Genomic DNA, 16,493 nt, shown 5'->3' on the forward strand with positions numbered 1-16,493 from the left:
AAAAAAAATTCTCGGCGTTTTTACCAAGATCCGTTGGTACGTCTTTACCATCTCACTTTTTTTTACCAATTATTGGTAATTTTACCGAGACAGACTAGTAAGCTTGTACCTAAAAACCGGTATTTTTACTGTTTTTTTCAAGTAAGAAAACCATTTTTATAGGTAATCAATTCCCGGTAACTTTGCCATTTGATCTCGGTAATTCTACCACAGTCGATAAAAAATATTGGTGTTTTTACCAAGGTCCAGTAAAATTACCGAGAAAGTTCAATAATTTCACGAAGATTTCTCGGTAAAATTACCAATTCCATAAATGTAATTTTACCCAGAAAAAACTAGGATCAAATAGAATCCTGAATTCTTGGTAATTTTACCCTTTTCTTAGTAAATACACCGAGATTTTTTTTTCAGAGCGAAACTACGGCTCCAGCATCCTAGGCTCTCGGCCTTTGAGCCCGGAACGGACCATATGTATACAATCGGCAACTGTTTTTCCATTGTAGGGAAAAAAAGATTTGATACAAAAGAATAACTTTTAAAAAAAATCTTTGCAAGGAAATACAATTATTAGTTGTAGTTCAAGTGGCAGGCGTCGCAGCACTGACGACAACCATCTGTCATTGCTCTGTTAAAATTCGCAAAAAATATTCAAGTTCTCTTCCTTGCTTGCGCCGCAATTTGGCATCGACGGGAGTTCCGTAATCATGTTCATATTCAGTCCAAAGTGGAGTTCGTGTGTGCAAGATGCCCGAGGAACCGCCTTCTCCATACGATCTCGCCGCCTGTGAGACAGGACTCACATGGTTGCCAACCACGCGGGCCTTATCAAACTGGCTTCACATCAGTTTCAAGAATAAATAGATTGCATTTTGCAAGAAGGAACCAAGAGCATTCCAATGTTGCTAGGATTGTGCAACTTACAATCTTTGTAATAAAATTACTAAAATCATGCGACGAATTCGATTTACAAAGGTGATTTTTGTATTGAATTTATGGTTTATTGGGAGAAAAGATAAACGATTTTTTATGATCAGTTTACATTTTCTGAGTAAAAAAAAATTGCATGATCTTAGCACCATTGGAATGCTTTTGGTTCCTTTTTGTAAAATGCAATCCAAATATAAAGGGATTATTATCAACAAAATATGGGAAAAATCCGCTGGACTGCTAGTCCTGGGTCAAAACAGTCCCGCATACGGACATTTCTGGTGCATAAAGCGGTTGGAAGAAAATCAAAAAAATTTATGAACACAAAGGTATTTGGAGTGTAGCCGAGTGCTAGAAATAATGTAAAATTTTCTTTAAAAAACTTACATTTTATTAACAAACTTAGACCGAAGCTTTTCGAAGCAAAAGCTTCATCGTCAGGGTCACAAAATCGTTAAAATTAAATTATGGCCTTTGTGATATCGATTTTGTGACCCTGACGATGAAACGTTTGCTTCGAAAAGCTTCGGTCTAAGTTTGTTAATAAAATGCAAGTTTTTCAAGGAAAATTTTACATTATTTCTGGCACTCGGCTACACTTCAAATACCTTTATATTTAGTGCTACTACCTTTGCAGACATTGTAATACAATGTTCGCTGATTTTGGTTATAAACACAAACAGTTTGAAAATTTAAAGTACATTCAAGTATTTTCCAGTATGTGCAGTGTGCACGGCCTACGAAGGTCATGCGATATCATTGAAGTGAAGGATACTTAGACCTTGCCTTGGCCTTGATATGTTTGAAAATGTTCTTCAATATGAATAATCGGGAAAAATTCAGTATTCAAAGTATTATTTCCTGGTCAGAATTGGTCAAACTTAAAAAAGTACGTATGTTTTATACTCCTGAAAGATATTATTCGCTCCTCTGAGTCCACCAGTGTTTTGTTTTGCATGAAACGGTTGATAAAAAATATCGAGTATCTGCATCATGCACGGGACCGGTTAAAAAAATATACACTCAAGTATTTTCCAGAGTATCCACGGGCTATGGAGGTCATGCAATATCATTTTCCCTTGAATGATATTTAAAACTTGCCTCGACCTTGATGCGCAGTAAGATTTTCCTCCATATATATGTTCTGAAATAATGGAATGTTCCAGTTACGACAAATCGCTGATCGTTTTATTCCGTGCTAGAGGGACACAATTTTCACAATCGTGCCATAGAATCCCATCCGGCTACAGAATTTTTAAAATTGACCGTCTCGTTTGCACTGTGGCTTATTATAATTGAAAGTTTAGGGTGTTACATTTTCGTTCAGTGTTGAATGTTTATTATCCATTGTTCCATCAAAAAAGGAAAAATTAAAAAAAAGAAACATAATTCATGTTTGAAGTTTTAGAATTAAAACCTGATTTCGAATTATCATGCTTGGACTAGATGTTCTCTGCGAGCTAGGTAAGGTATGGATAAGGATTCCATCGGCTTAATTTCTCTATTTTGAAGTACCAAACTGAATCTTTTTTCATCGATCATGCACACGCTCGTTTGTTTCATTCTCCTTTTCATTGCTCCAGTCATTTCTGGCTATTTTACCGGTCTTGAACCCTCTAAAAAAGATGAGTGGGAACTTCTTTCATCACTAACATTTCACGTAAGTCGAAAAATAGTAAACATTTCTGAGGTTAAGTTACTTTACGTGGTCGAAATCTACTCGTACCCACGTTTCACCGAGTTCATTCATGCCTTGCACGAGACCTCCATCCAAACCGTTTCGATATCTCATCACAGCAAAATCACCAGCTCAGTGGATATTGATCATACAAAAAATATCATTTTTACGCTTGATGACGTCAGTGATTTATTCGACTTGATTTTCTACACTACTTCACATGAGAAGCCGATTGGACAGGAAGAAAAATTGATACAAATCCCAATTAGCGACGGAAACAGGAATGCATACCTGCCGGAAATTTTACCGCGTTGCTGTATAAAAGTTGATGGACGTTATCTTTGGCTGACAGCAGCTGAAAGAAAAAAGTGCAGTATGGAGGTAAGTTTAACATCTCGTGAATTGAGCGACCACTCGATTCTGAGCGATCAAGTTTTTAATGTAACCCGCGGCTTGTTCTTAAACAACATTTGGAATTTCAAAAATTATATAATTTTCCTGGTAAAAAGTTTTGGCCACATTACCAAAAGGAGTGCGCTGAGAGCTTCCCATAATACGACGCTTGAACATTCTGGGGCGGATGTGACTGGTACTCTAATATTTTGTTTCAAATTTTTTTGGCGCTTCTTCAAAGGCCACAAGGCCGTAATTTGTCACCCACACGGCTGCGAAAGATACGATCCGTTCACGGAAAATCTCATTTCCTTCCAGGACTGGGAAGGGGCTGACGAGGCATTCTTCGACTTTTCGTGGAGAAACATGCATAAAAAAAATTTAACAGTAGTCGCAGACATGCCTAAAGGCATGGACTATGGGATCAGTTACAACCCATCTTCGATGGGCTGGTACTCCTTTCTGAGAACTGTTCTTGAGCACTTCGCAAGCTCCGTGAACTGCACCCTTAGAGAAGATAGCTTCCTAGATCATGCTCATTCTGAAATAAATGATGCCCTGAAATATGGTTTCGATATGGTTATGTTTCAAAGCGGACTAGTTGCAGAGGGATCCGAGTTTTCCAAAATTGACTTTACTGTCGGTTTCGACACAGGAGCGCTGTGTATTTTCACGCCACATAGCGCCTACATGTCACAAGGTCTCGTGATTTTCAAAAGTTTCTCACCTGTTGTTTGGGTTTTCATCTCTGCTACAATCCTCCTTCTTGGCTTCACTCTTCATACTTTCCAGCTTTCGCAGCACGAATTATTTAATCGTCTCTACACGGATGCGGAGATCGATTATTACAGAAACGCATCATCTCTGTTGACGGTCTGCGCGTACTTTTTGTGTGGAAGTCCGTCATCATTACACCTCGGCCATCTGTGCACAGGGAAGATCCTCTTTTTGATCTTCAGTTTCTCCGCACTCATTATCTCGACCGTTTTTTTGGGTAGTATGACGACGTTGTTGAGCGACAGAGTTATGTATCCAGAAATCGACTCTCTGAAGAGTTTGGAGGAGTCTAACCTCATCATTCAAACAGATATTTATGATAGGTCAGAGATCACAAGTCTTTTTCAGCAATTGAACCAATCTGAGACATTGCGAGCAAAAATAACGGATAGTTTTATGTATTATAGCGATTACATGGGAACTAACGTTTTCGGGAGCGAGAAGGTCTACGGTTCCGTCACTTCAAACGTATCCTATCCAAAAACGTTTGCAGCAATATTGCAAGAAGTTTTCGGTGATCTTTTCGAGGAGGCAAAAGAAAATATTCGCGCGATGATGGAAACGGACGCTTTTCTAATGAGCCTGCCTAACTCTGCTCGGAAGACAGACAATATTCGCATGAGGCATGACTTTGTTGATCTGGGGGGGGGAATTCCATTTGGTCCAAGAGTGCCTTATGACGTATCCGATGATTGGCGTATTTCTGAAAAATTCTTTCTATTTCGAGAAATATAACCAGCTGATCACTCGCTATTTCGAATCTGGACATGCCGAATGGATTTTTAAAGTCAGAGAAGACCTCTTCTACATAATGGGGTTAGAGGCGTCCACACCTTTGACTAGTAATGGTCCCCGGCCGTTCAGTTTAAATGATTTACAATCGGCATTCATTGGTCTCATCGTTGGCTTGTTTTTCAGTTTTTTGGCTTTCGTCGGAGAAATTTCGATGGATTTCTTTCAAGACTCTGCCGCTGTGAAATTTCTACTGCGGTTTAAGAAGTAACTTTCATAAAGCCCAGATGAGAATTCAGGGAGCTCGGTAACAAAACGATAAAAAATAAAATGAGAAAACTAATCAAGGGCAATGCGTGGATGATCGGTTATCAATATTCCTCCATTTAAGGCTGTGGTAAAGAATCGAGTATTGAGGTGATCGTTGCGAATACCCTGTCTATCGATCCTTTTTTATGATCTTAAATGGCTGATTAGTCGATGTATCGCAAAGCACGCTTCGGCACTGAAACTAATGCAGTTATATAAAATAAAAAACATTCATTTTCCGGAACTCTGAGCTCGTATCACATTTGTTGAACTTTCATGGAGACCTAATTCCAATATCCAAACTAAAAAATGATATTCGGTGTAATAAAAATCAGAGGGTCCTGACTCTGTAGACAAAGTTTTAAGGAAAGAAAAAATTAAAAGGATGAATTATGAAAATTAAACATAAAAAAATGAACTAAGAGAAAATAAGAAGTTCCTCCAGAACTTAAGTTTACAAATCTTACGGCTGCTACACTAATGATAAAGTACAGTGAGGCAATCATTCAGTAGAACCGTAAAGTCATACTCCCAGCTTCAAATAGCATTCGATGAAAATTAACGTCACTGAATCTAAAATTTGTATATTTTGAAAAAAAAAAAAAAAAAAAGTTTTTCTAAACCCACCCTCTCTTATCCAATACTAAAAATTATACGGAGCGTCATTAACATGTGATGGCCTCTATATTAATCGCTTATCGCGGGACTCCATCCTTTTAGGGGAATGAAATAAGATCCAAATCATTTAAGCACCAAACCTTTAGTATGTGTTTCTTTCGCGGTTTGGGAAAATGTCAAATATTCCAAAAGGTGTCCCCCTTCGATAGAAACGAACACGTCTGTTACCGTTTTTCGAAATTCCGACGCGTTCGGCAGATATTCAAGGTGGCTCCTTTTTCGTGAGACACCCTGTAGACGTGAATATGCGTACAGTTATGATAAAAGTATAGTTAAGATAAATGTTTTAAATGTAAGTTGCATTTAGCACCCTGCCAGGATGAAAAGGACAAGCCTTCGGCGCGGCAGCGGCGCGGCGGTCGGCATGTAACACATATTAGCGCCTACAAGACTGCATGGATACTTCACCCATTGCGCCAAACACAGTGCGGTCATCAGGAGCGGTTGGCGTGAAACGCATAGCGCCTACAAGACTGCAGGGATACTTCACGCTTTGCGCCAAACATAGTGCGATCAGCGCGGCGCAGCCGCGAAAGTTAAAATTATTAAACCACATTTATGTTTGTTCTTTCATAATTTTTTGGTTCATTTCTTATAAATGGAGAAGCAAAGTTCCGTGAAATTTTGGTAGTATTGACAGGGTTTTCGCAAAAAATGTATTCAACACGAGTAATTAAACGAGTCTTATGCACCCCTCCCCCTCCGGCACGTTCACTAGATGGTTTTTATTGATGTTTCAAAACGAATGAGAAGGGGGCGGCAAAATACAGGCGGTCCATGGGCGGCAAGTAGGTTAATCCGGCCCTGCGCCCCGCGATTTCATCTTCATCGTTATCGTCTTCGTCAGAATAAGTGTTATTTTCTTTCAGAAAGACTGATGATTTAAGTTTAATGCGAAACTATATCCAAATTCTATACTTCAGCCAATCTCAAGTTACACAATTGTGCACGAGTCAAATGATTGGTTTCACCACTCTTAGTTCTAGTGTTCATGTTTACACCGATTGGAACTGCTTGTTAAAATTTTAATAAATTCAATGAGTTGTTATTAAACAGGGATGTTTGACATATACCCTCAATAAAATGAAGTTAGGTTTTTTATTCTTTTTTTTCTTCTTTTAAAGGAGCATGTGGAATAGATTAACAGACAGTTAAAAAATTGTCGGACAGATAGATAAACCATGTCTCACCGCTAACACACCCTTTCAGACAATCTTGGAAGCAAGCCTCACAGGCCAACATACATCTGTACCTGGACAAAGAATTAGCCCAACTACGTTAGACGTTGTCTAATTTTGTCGGATTATCCGGTTCTCATGTAACAGAAAATTATGGAACACGCCAACTTGAATTTTATTGAGAATATTCTTTAAAATTTGCTGATACTTTACACACCTGTTTAAGTCTTTATACGGCTATCTAAGGAGTGTCTCCTAGAGGATAAAATGGAAGAAAAGAACGCAACGTAAAATGAAATAACGTTGATTCTGCGTAAAATTTCAAATTTAAAATTTAGATAAAATTGCAAATAAAAAGAACTAAAATATTGGCAGCAAACCATTTACAAAAAGTTCCCTGAAAATTCGCATTTTATCAGAAATATATTAGAAATGATTAAAGGGTTATACGGCGGTTTTCTTTGGCACGACCAAGTTGCAGTCATACGAAATGGTTGGGGGTCAACATCAGTGGCGTGGCGTGAATAATCGACTATCGATATCTCGCCATTTGAAGCTATGATAAATAATCAATTACTAAGGTGTTCGCTGCGAATACCCTGATAATCGATCTTTTTTCATAGGTTTAAATTGCATAACAATCGATATATCGCAATTCACGCCACGCCACTGGTCAACATCAACAATACTCTGCTTTCACCACTCAAAATGGTAATGGAATTGTCTTTATATCCCTGTTTCATCAATGACAACAAGTACATGGTCGAAGTGTTAAAATACATATTCTTCTGATTCAGAGTACGAAGAAAGACTCTAAGAATCAACGGAGTAATAAGGTATTATTAAAGTTTTGTAAATACACCCACTTTCGAAATTCTCTGTAAAGCCGTTAATACTTAGTTAGTTAGTTGGTACTATTTTAAGACATTCAGCGTCTCAGGCCATTATCGTCTTTACAGATAATTTTGAAAATGGGAGTATATACGAAAATTTAGATTTTTAAATTAAGAGAGGTGAAGAGTTTCAGAATTTTGGTAATATATCATGTGACGCTGAATGACTTAAAATATATTGACTGACTAACTAACTAACTAACTAACTCTTATGTTCCCCGGGGTAGGTAGATTTGGCATCAATGATCAGTTGGCCGACATAATACATATTAATACTCGATTCTGATGTTTTATGTAGTTGAGGTTTTGTCATCAACCAGCACCTCGTGCTCTCTCAAAATTGATTGAACGCAAATTCCCCCAGGGGTGTACTGTTTTCAAACCAAAATCAGTCAGACCTAAGAGTACTTATGTTCCAAACGCCTGGAGGGTATTTTTCGCTCCTGTAAGACCACCGGTGTTTTCTATTGAATTAAACGGTTTAAAAAATATCAAACAGCTGCATCATACACAGAACGGTTAAAATAAAGTACATTCAAGTGTTTACCAGAGTGTCCACGGGCTATGGAGGTCATGCAATGTCATTTTCACTTGAATGATACTTAAAACTTGCCTCGACATTGATGCGCTGTAAGATTTTCCTCCATATATATATTCTAAAATAATAGAATGTTCCAGTTACGACAAATCGCTGATTGTTTCATGACAGGCTAGAGGGACAAAATTTTCACAATCGTGCCATAGAATCCCATCCGGCTACAGAATTTTTAAAATTGACTGTCTCGTATGCATTGTGGCTTATTATACGAGAAAGTTTAGGGTGTTACATTTTCGTTCAGTGTTGAATGTTTAGAATCCATTGTTCCATTAAAAAAGGAAAGATTAAAAAAAAGAAACATAAATCATGTTTGAAGTTTTAGAATTAAAACCTGATTATTGAATTACCATGCTTGGACTAGATGTTCTCTGTGAGCTAAGTAAGGTATGTATGAGGATTCCATCGGCTTAATTTCTCTATTTTGAAGTACCAAACTAAATCTTTTTTCATCGATCATGCACACGCTCGTTTGTTTCATCCTTCTTTTCATTGCTCCAGTCATTTCTGGCTATTTTACCGGTCTTGAACCCTCTAAAAAAGATGAGTGGGAACTTCTTTCATCACTAACATTTCACGTAAGTCGAAAAATAGTAAACATTTCTGAGGTTAAGTTACTTTACGTGGTCGAAATCTACTCGTACCCACGTTTCACCGAGTTCATTCATGCCTTGCACGAGACCTCCATCCAAACCGTTTCGATATCTCATCACAGCAAAATCACCAGCTCAGTGGATATTGATCATACAAAAAATATCATTTTTACGCTTGATGACGTCAGTGATTTATTCGACTTGATTTTCTACACTACTTCACATGAGAAGCCGATTGGACAGGAAGAAAAATTGATACAAATCCCAATTAGCGACGGAAACAGGAATGCATACCTGCCGGAAATCTTACCGCGTTGCTGTATAAAAGTTGATGGACATTATCTTTGGCTGACAGCAGCTGAAAGAAAAAAGTGCAGTATGGAGGTAAGTTTAACATCTCGTGAATTGAGCGACCACTCGATTCTGAGCGATCAAGTTTTTAATGTAACCCGCGGCTTGTTCTTAAACAACATTTGGAATTTCAAAAATTATCTGATCTTCTTGGTAAAAAGTTTTGGCCACATTACCAAAAGGAGTGCGCTGAGTGCTTCCCGTAATACGACGCTTGAACATTCTGGGGCGGATATGACTGGTACTCTAATATTTTGTTTCAGATTTTTTTGGCGCTTCTTCAAAGGCCACAAGGCCGTAATTTGTCACCCATGCGGCTGCGAAAGATACGATCCGTTCGCGGAAAATCTCATCTCCTTCCAGGACTGGGAAGGGGCTGACGAGGCATTCTTCGACTTTTCGTGGAGAAACATGCATAAAAAATATTTAACGGTAGTCGCAGACGCGTCAGATAGGGCCTATAGAGTAGCTTACACCCCAACTTGGACAGACTGGTTGGTATTACAGGACACTGTTCTTATGCACCTTGCAAGCTCCGTGAACGGCACCTTTAGGAAACGTCATTTTAAAGATGATTATTATTCTGAGATAAATGAGGCTCTGAAATATGGTTTCGATATGGTTATGTTTCCAAGTGGAATAGTTGTAGAGGGATCTGAGATAACAAAACTTGACTTCACGGTCGGTTTCGACACAGGAGCGCTGGGTATTGTCGCGCCACATAGCGGCTACATGTCACAGGGCCTCGTGATTTTCAAAAGTTTCTCATCTGTCGTTTGGGTTTTCATCACTGCTACAATCCTCCTTCTTGGCTTCGCTCTTCATACTTTCCAGCTTTCGCAGCACGAATTATTTAATCGTCTCTACACGGATTCGGAGATCGATTATTACAGAAACGCATCATCTCTGTTGACGCTCTGCGCGTACTTTTTGTGTGGAAGCCCGCCATCATTACACCTCGGCCATCTGTGCACAGGGAAGATCCTCTTTTTGATCTTCAGTTTCTCCGCACTCATTATATCGACCGCTTTTTTGGGTAGTATGACGACGTTGCTGAGCGACAGAGTTATGTATCCAGAGATTGACTCCCTGAAGAGTTTAGAGGAGTCTAACCTCATCATTCAAACCTTTCATGTTGCTAAGTCAGAGGTCATGAGTGTTTTCGACCAATTGAACCAATCTGAGGCGATGAAAGCGAAAATACTGGACAGTTATTCGTTTTACAAATGGTATCTTTACGTTAGTTGCTTAAACCTGAATAGGACGGTCGTCCGTTTCCCTAATGTAACTGATACCACAAATGAAGATTTTTTTGCATCCATGATAAAACAATTTGGAGTTGTGATTGAGGAGGTGGAAGAAAATGTACACTTAATTGCGGAGGAGGACGCTTTTTTGCTAAGTTTGCCTTTCTCATCCACCCCGAAAGCAAACATTCGCATGAAACATCTTTTCAAAGATCAGTGGGTGGAATATCATCTGGTCGAGGAGTACCTCATGACGTATCCGTTAATGGGTTTTTTCTTGAAAAATTCTTTCTATTTTGAGAAATATAAACAGCTGATCGCTCAATATTTTGAGAATGGACTTGCCAGAAAGATTTTGGATACTGCAGACGACTCGAGTTTCATACAGGGGTCAAAAGCGTCCACGGCTGAGAACAGCGATGGACCCCGGCCGTTCAGTTTAAATGATTTACAATCGGCATTCATTGGTCTCATAGTTGGCTTGTTTTTCAGTTTTCTGGCTTTCGTCGGAGAAATTTCGATGGATTTCTTTCAACACTCTGCCGCTGTGAAATTTCTGATGCGATTTATGAACTAAAATTTCATAAGCCCACATAAGAATTCAGAGAGCCCAGTGGCAGAACTAATAAAGTAGAAATAAATTGAGAAAACTGATGAAGTTGAGTCGATGGTCAAGTAGGTATAATAAACATTCGGGTATTCTTGAACTCTGACCGTGTGATGCGTATCACTTGAGCTTTCGCGGAAACCATATTCATAGTGAGAGGGCCCTAACCCAGTAAAAAATATTCTACTGATAGAAAATTACTAAGAGGCTGCGCCCCCTTGCCGCTACGCGGCCCGACCCCCAGAGAGCACATCGCGCTCTCTTAGGTTCGCTCATTGCAGCTAACTGTGCTAATGATAAAATAGATTAGGATAATCTTACGATAGAACCGTAAAACCAAACTTTCAGCTTTCAAACGAGACATAGCATAGGTTTGACTTCCGATAAAACTTTCATTGACTGAATCTAAAATTTGACTTTTTTGAAAAACGAAATAGGTTTCTCCCAAGTCACTTCCTCTCATCTAAAACACGGATCGTCACAGACGTCATCACGGTCATTCAAAACTCGAGGTTATCGGTACGCGAGCTACAAAAATAATATTTTATCGAAAGACTGCACTCTTATTGGAGTAAATGTTACCCCTTTTGTTTGGAGTCTAAATATTGATCAAATCCTGATTCTAAACGAAGTCTAAACTCTCACCACGAACTTTTTTTTTTCAAGTCTCACAAATATAAACAAGTAAAATTACTAGTGTCATCGCTATTAATTCTAGTCTTTGTGTTTGCTTTGATTGTAACTGCTTGTAAAAATGTTAATAAATACACTGGGTTGTTAATTGAACTGGAATTTTTGATATATCTTTGAAAGAAATGAAGTTGAGTAGATTGGTATTCTATTTTTGTTCTTCTTAAAATTCTTTGTTTTTTGAGTGGCTGCTCCTCAAATAGGTCCTAATTGAGTAGATAAACCCTCACTCACCCCTTGCACATTTTTTTAAGACGATCTTGAAAGGAAGTCTTTCAGGAAAGAATGCATCTATAATTTATTGGGCGAAGGATCAGCATAACTACATTAGACGTTGTCTAATTTTTCCTGATGTTTCAGTATTTATGACACAGAGAAGTAAGCATCATGCTGACTTGAATTTTATTGGGAATGTTCTTCAAAATCTGCTGATACTTCATACACATTTTGAATGCTTAATGGTTGTCTCTAAAAAGGAACAATGGGAGAGGAACACGAAACGTAAAATGAAGTTACGTTGATTCTGCATATAAGTCCGTCTAATTCGTTCAAAACACACTTAGCCACTGCTATACTGCCGTGCTAAGGAAGAACGCCGTATGAACATTCGAGAGTTGCCAAATCTCCCTTGATAGAAAATGTATTTTTGGCGACATTCATGCATATTTTTCTTTAAAATTTTCAGATATTTTACATTCAAGTGCGTACGAAATTGTCTGAAAATTTTGGGAAAAAATATTTACAATTTACAATGTAAATTCGATTTTTATCGAAGGAAATTTGGCGACGTCTGAAGGCACATACGGCGTTTTTCCTTAGCACGCAATATAAGTTCGGAGCTCGGGTGGCGGATGCAACACGAAGTCAATAATAGTGACACAGCACGCAACTATTCGTACTCAATGGACACGCTTATTGCATATACAAAAAATTGAAGGCGTTTTAGTTTTTCCGTAAGATCACGTATCTAAAAACTTGAGGTCGAGCTGCCGAAGTTTGGGTCAGACATCTGAAGTACTTCGATAGATACCGAGGGGTTCGGGTCACACATCTGAAGTACGCCGGTACATACCGAAGTGCTTTGATGTCTGACCCAAACTTCGGCAGCTCGACCTCAAGTTTTCGGATGCGTGATCAGAAAACTTCAGAGATCCATACGACTTCAACTTCGGGTCCCATGCACGAAGTTTTTTCTCCGTGTATGATACATCGTTTCCAAAACATTTAAAATGGCGTTTACGGCGTTTTTGCGTTGCACAGCAGAAATAAGGAGGGCGTACTGCCGTACTAAGGAAGAACGCCGTATGAACATTCGAGAGTTGCCAAATTACCTTCGATAAAATGTTCATTTTTGAAGAAAGCTATGAATATTTCTCCTTGGAATTTCCAGGAAATTCAGGTGAAATTGCGAACAAAATGATCTGGAAAATTGCAGGAAAAACGTCGACAAATTTTCCTGAAAATTCGTGATTTACTGAAGGAAATTTGGCAACGCCTGAAGGCTCATACGGCGTTTTTCCTTAGCACGGCAGTATAACGCACTTACAGTGGCTAAATTAAAGGTATGCCTAGCGGGTTATTCTGGATACGGGTGGTAAATTCATTGAGCCGTTTTCGGAGTCGGAGTGTGAGATGGAAGGAGTTGGTGAATTGAGCGGCTCTGGTTGAAGGTCCGGCGGATAATAGACGGAACAATGGCTCACTTTTATGGCGCCGCGTTGCGCCGCGCCGCACAGTGCGGCACCCTTATGGACGATGCGGACAAAAATCGGTAAAAGACACTTAACTTTGAATAATGAAGATAGTAGCACCGACACAGGAAAACCCTTTGGCACTATCAAAGTAAAACACTCGAGGAATAAGAAAATGCTATACCTCCGGTTTTTTTGCGTATTTTTCAAGAAAAGTTCATTCGAAGTTGGCAACCTCGAATTAGCCCTGTGTTAACAATGTAAAAGCAACGTGAAACACCCAAACTCTAACTTCGAATATCTCTGATAGTCGCAAAAAGTCGCAAGATCTTTTTCGTAGAATTGAAGTTGGATATCTGAGGATTAGGAAAATGTCAACCACCCAGAGCATTTTGCGTTTCAAGCGAGAAATCTCCATTTGAAGTTGACGTCTTTTCCCCGTGTATTTCTTACGGACCAGTGATTCCCGACCTATTTCCTGCCCACTTTCTACCCACATTTGAGGTAGTTTTGAGCGAAAAATTTGAAAATAAACCATCATAGTGAGTCAGAAATATCTTTAAGATAACAAATTCCGAAAAAAATATTCAGATGTTGAGTTGTGAATTTTTGACTTTTGTCCACAGAGGGCCGCACTGGGCGCCGGGCCGGACAGGAGGTCAACGCTTACAGAGGAGTCACACGTCTTCCCACACAAAAGTTTTACTTTCAATTTGTCTGCGCGCGCGGCGGCGGCGGGCGGCTGGCGTGCTTTGATCACCGCGCCAAGGCGTGGGTGTCGCCGTTCCCGGTCTCGTTACGAAAATCCGTTGCGAAAAGTTTTTCTCCGGGAACCGCGCCTCGAGTAGGAGCACTCGTGAAATCTCGAGTGTACTTCACTATCGAGTCTTATTTTGACTGCGGAAAACCTAGATGTTGTACGCTGAGATGGAAAGTGAAACAAGAGGCTCGAATATATTTCACGAGATATGAGATGTATTACTTTTTTCGGAATTATTAATTGAAGCTTTGGAGGTTCGGAAAAGTTTCGAATGGTTTCCCTGTTGATGCAGCAGTATTATGCTACCCTACTGAGGTGCTGTACACGAAGGGGGGGTGGGGACACAGAGGGGAGAGAAAAGGCCTAACCGAACCCCTACACCACACGGAAAGAAATTAAATGTTGATTTAGCATTTATACGGTTAAAAAGATGTCCAACAAGTTCCAAATGCTGAATTTACATTTTAACAAATGCTATTGTAACAATGCCCACTACAAAACGTACAAATTAAAATGTTATGTTAGCATTTTCGTATTGTAAAATCAGCATTTAAAATTTTTCGGACATTTTTTAACAGTATAAATGCTAAATCAACATTTAATTTTTTTCCGTGCAAACGAAAACAATTGCATGTCAATGTTATGTCATGTGTCAATGTTATGTCATGTGTCAATGTTTTAGGCTTGGGGTGAAAAATTGCTAAATCTAGAATCGCTGTTTCTAGGCGTTTCTTGGCATACTAAACGCATCCCCTAAAGTTTCAAAAAATTTCGTGAAATTTCACGCGAATAAAGTTCACGAATTCAGCAAACAGCAACAAAATCAACAGCAGAATTGGCACATGCCCCAGTTCACGAATTGGGCAATTACACAAATTGAGTGTGAGCGTTTTTTTCATTATTTGCCCAATGCGTGAATTGGGCGATTTTTTCCCGCCCCAATTCATGAAATGGGCAATTTTGGTGCCATTTCACAATTTGGGCAACAACATTGCCCATTTCATGAAATGAGCAAAAATCTGCCCAATTCATGAACTGGGCAATTACACGATCTGTGCGTAACACATACATATACGAAGTGACTTTTACAGCGCGCCCGGACGCGCTCCAAAACCTACCCGCCATTCTTGACTATCAACCCAGAGGTCACCTGGTAAATTAAATTGCATCTTGAAATTTCATCTTACATGCCACTCATCCACGATTTTGCTGGGCACCCCTACGTATACTCCTCTCTTACGGAACGGATTCCACTCCGTAAAAAGAGTTGATTTTGCTTTTTATAAGTTCAGTTGACTAAATGCAAGACGGCACTTAATGAGTGTTCAATAAGCAACCCTACGAATTAGTATCAAGATTCGGAATGACTTTTGATACAAATATTTTAACTCCGGTGTGGGCGGTGAAGTATCACTCAAAACTGAAGGCGTTTTCCGCTGGTGACACCACTTCGTCGTTGCTCAAAACAACGTTTTTTGCGTAAACGGATCAGATGAACCCGCATCTCCCCGTCATTTTTTTGAAGACTTCAGACAGGATCAGCCAGGATACTAACAATAAGGGTTGCATTCACGAACGGCCTTTCAATATATGACGAACATCCATTCGTTCAAGATGTCTCATGGGGTCACGTTTAAAATTAAATAGTTATTACTTACTCAAAACCAATGATCCGACATGATTAAATATGGAAACTGGAAGACTCACCTGAAACAAAGAAAAAGGTGTTGTAAAATTTAATGATGAATAAAAATTAAAAGGATGAAAGACGACACGAAAAATTGGTTATTTGTTTCAAGTGTCACAATTATCGCACGATTTCGGCACCATTTGCTTTGCTTTTTTTGCGCGGTCAAAAAGTCCTTTATTCGAGTTCAATAAGAAAAAAAGGTAGAGAAAGAGTGAGATGGAAAAAGAGAATAGAGAAGAGAAAAAGAGAATAGAGAAGAGAAAAAGAGAATAGAGAAGAGAAAGATGGGCGATAAGAGGAAAAAGAGAATGAAGAAGTAAAAGAGAGAGAAGAAAAAGAAAAGGGCAGTAGTAATAGTAGTTGTAGGTATTTATTTTAAGAAGAAGACAAAAAAGAAAACGAGGAGAAAAGAGAAGAGAAAGAAGGGGAGAAAAATAATAAAGGGAAGTGGAGGGAAGCAAGGAGAAGAGAAAAACAATAGCGAAAAAAGAGAAATATTTATTTCGTTCTTATTCTCTCATTATTCTTTTTTCTATTCTTTTTCCATTTTCTCTTTTTCTTCTCTTTATTTATCTCTTCTATACCGTTTCCAGCTTCAAAAGACGATGGCACGACCAGTGGCGTGGCGTGAACTGCGATACATCGATTGTTATGCCATTTAAACATAAGGAAAAGTATCGATAAACAGGGTGTTCGCAGCGAAC

General features: G+C 39.0%; 1 protein-coding gene across 2 annotated transcripts in view; it reads right to left on the bottom strand.

Moving 5' to 3' along the window:
• Window positions 1-16,493, bottom strand: part of LOC109035107 (putative ferric-chelate reductase 1 homolog) — a 170,740-nt gene that overhangs the window by 135,628 nt on the left and 18,619 nt on the right. The window contains exon 1 of one of the 2 annotated variants that reach the window (XM_072305452.1): window positions 15,758-15,775. The exons of the other annotated variant lie outside the window; for it this stretch is intronic. The gene's annotated coding sequence lies outside the window, so the exon portion shown is untranslated. Of the gene's footprint in view, window positions 1-15,757; window positions 15,776-16,493 lie in introns of those variants that run through there. 2 annotated transcript variants of the gene reach the window in all.

Source organism: Bemisia tabaci, chromosome 10 (genome assembly GCF_918797505.1).
Source record: "Bemisia tabaci chromosome 10, PGI_BMITA_v3".
In the NCBI taxonomy this organism is placed as follows: Eukaryota; Metazoa; Arthropoda; class Insecta; order Hemiptera; family Aleyrodidae; genus Bemisia; species Bemisia tabaci.